The sequence below is a fragment of the Parambassis ranga genome, unplaced genomic scaffold (genome assembly GCF_900634625.1).
Source record: "Parambassis ranga unplaced genomic scaffold, fParRan2.1 scaffold_21_arrow_ctg1, whole genome shotgun sequence".
NCBI lineage: Eukaryota > Metazoa > Chordata > Actinopteri > Ambassidae > Parambassis > Parambassis ranga.
In genome coordinates, this window is record NW_021144767.1 from 7,037,353 (window position 1) to 7,039,706 (window position 2,354).

A 2,354-nucleotide genomic window follows, 5' to 3' on the forward strand; every position below is an offset into this window, starting at 1 on the left:
ATGAGAAATATAAGAACCCAGAAAGCACAAATCACACAATAATATTCTTAATAGCAACTAATGTTACTACAAATAAATGTGCTTTAACATACCCAGATGCTGAGGATACACCAGGCTGTGGCATGGAGGTGGTGGTAGCCTCCTCCTCACAGAGGATGAGGACTGGTGGTCCTCCTAGCCACCAAGCTGGGCTTTAATGCAGCAGAGTGCACCCCACCAAGGGAGATTTAGTGAACTGGAGAGAGAGGAGCAGGACACTGAGTGGCAGGCTGGTAAAGCAACATTACATGATGTAACAGACACAGCATTTGATGTTATCTGTGTGTATTGAAGCAACTGTCACTCATTAAACTGCATGATGCTATATAATAATGTCCATAGTAAGTAACAGGCTAACACTTTACCTTCTCATAGAGGTCATGCCACCTCTGCTGCCTAGGAGCTGGCCTGCAGCCTCCAGCAGGGCAAACACCTGAGCTGGCAGCCTGCTCATCCACTCATCTTCTCCCATAGCCGTGTGGTTATTGCTCATCTAAAGACACTGACAACAATAAAAAACGCTGAGCATGCAATAATGAACAACGCGCTGTGACGCCGCTGCACTAAATAAACAGTTAATATGCGAATACATACGCGTCCACAGCGATCGTGTAATATAAAGAACGCGTGCTCCTGGTTTTCAAATAATGTACGGAAGCGCTGAACTGAATTATGTTTTCTTTATGTCACTATAACGTGATCTTATCACGTTATAACAAGCTAGCGGCTCATCGCGTCCTGTCATGCTATAACGGGATGAGCCGCTGTTTTACAACGTGACAGCGTCGTATCACGTTATAACGATACAAGACGCTGTTGTAAACGCACGTTTGCAGTATTTACTTACTGACGCGTCGAATCCTTCGTCGTAGATGACCGACTGACTGGAAACGGTTGCTATGGACTCGCTACGTCATCCAATGTAGAATGGAAATGCGCGCTGCCATTGACGCTGTCGAGCGTCGTCGCGCCGCGCGATTGGATGAAATCCAATCTTACATTGGACGGCGGCGTACGCGATAGGCCGAGGAGATTGGAATTGGGACTGCTAATCCATTGTGCACGCGTGGGTTTGAATCCCATCCTCGTCGTTTCATATTTTAAGGTCAACGTTCTGACACAGGATCATCAGTTGATGGTGTCATAAACATTCCAACTTAAGACAGTTTGGACAGTAATACTGGTGTCCTATCTACACAGATCAGTCTATGGAGAAGTCCACAGTCTGTGCATTGGTCCAGCTGTAGGCATTAATGGAAAACCCACATTCAGTAGGTCAGGAAATGAGAATGTGAAAAGGTTCAATATTAATAATAATAATAATAATAATATAAGACACCTGGAGCCACTCTAACCAGATAATGAACTCAAAACACCTGCAAAGGCCTTTAAATGGTCTCAGTCTAGTTCTGTAGGCTGCACAACCACGGGGAAGACTGCTGACTTGACAGTTGCCCAAAAGACGACCATTGACACCTTGCACAAGGAGGGCAAGACACAAAGAGGCTGGCTGTTCACAGAGCTCTGTCCAAGCACATTAACAGAGAGGGAAGGGGAGTACAAGCAAGAGGGAGTACAAATGTTCTGCCCAAACAGGGACTTGAACCCTGGACCCTCAGATTAAAAGTCTGATGCTTCCAATACTTCACTAGTGCACTTCGTAGTGCAGTGAGTCCTGATTGACTTGCAATTGACCCTTTGTACAAGGGGGATTAGCTCAAATGGTAGAGCGCTCGCTTAGCATGCGAGAGGTAGTGGGATCGATGCCCGCATCCTCCAGCCTGCATTTTAGGAGGGAGGGTGTAGCTGGATGGATGAGGATGGATGGAATGTAGTGGACTCCCACCCAGCAGATCAAGTCCCAGAGGTTACAGCATCATTTATTAGCTGAGTTTCCCCTCAGGGAAGCTGCTGTTTACAAGCTGTTTACAGAGAGAAGCAAGAAAACAACAGTCAGCAGCTTCCATAAAAACACATGACAATAACATGTGAGACAGAGAGTTTATGATCAGTGCTCCCCCTGCTGGTTAGGACATATGATGACAAGTACCAGTCAAAAGTCACTCAGTGGTTTGTTTTTTTTTATGACTTTCTACATTGTAGATTCATCCTGAAGACATCAGAGCTATGAAGGAACACATGTGGAATGACGTAGTGAACAAACAGTGTTAAACCAAGCAGAATATGTTTGATGTTTGACATTCTTCCAAGCAGCCAGCTTTTGCTTTGATGACAGCTTTGCACACTTTGCATTCTCTCAATCTGAACTGAACCACCAATGCTGTGCAATGCTGACATCTAGTGGTGGAATCGCA

The 2,354-nt window shown here is 45.4% G+C and overlaps 1 non-coding gene across 1 annotated transcript; it reads left to right on the forward strand.

Moving 5' to 3' along the window:
- The first annotated feature begins 1,745 nt into the window (after positions 1–1,745).
- On the forward strand, positions 1,746–1,818 carry trnaa-agc (transfer RNA alanine (anticodon AGC)). Its single transcript has one exon. It is a non-coding gene; the product is annotated as a tRNA-Ala (tRNA).
- The last annotated feature ends 536 nt before the right edge of the window (positions 1,819–2,354 follow it).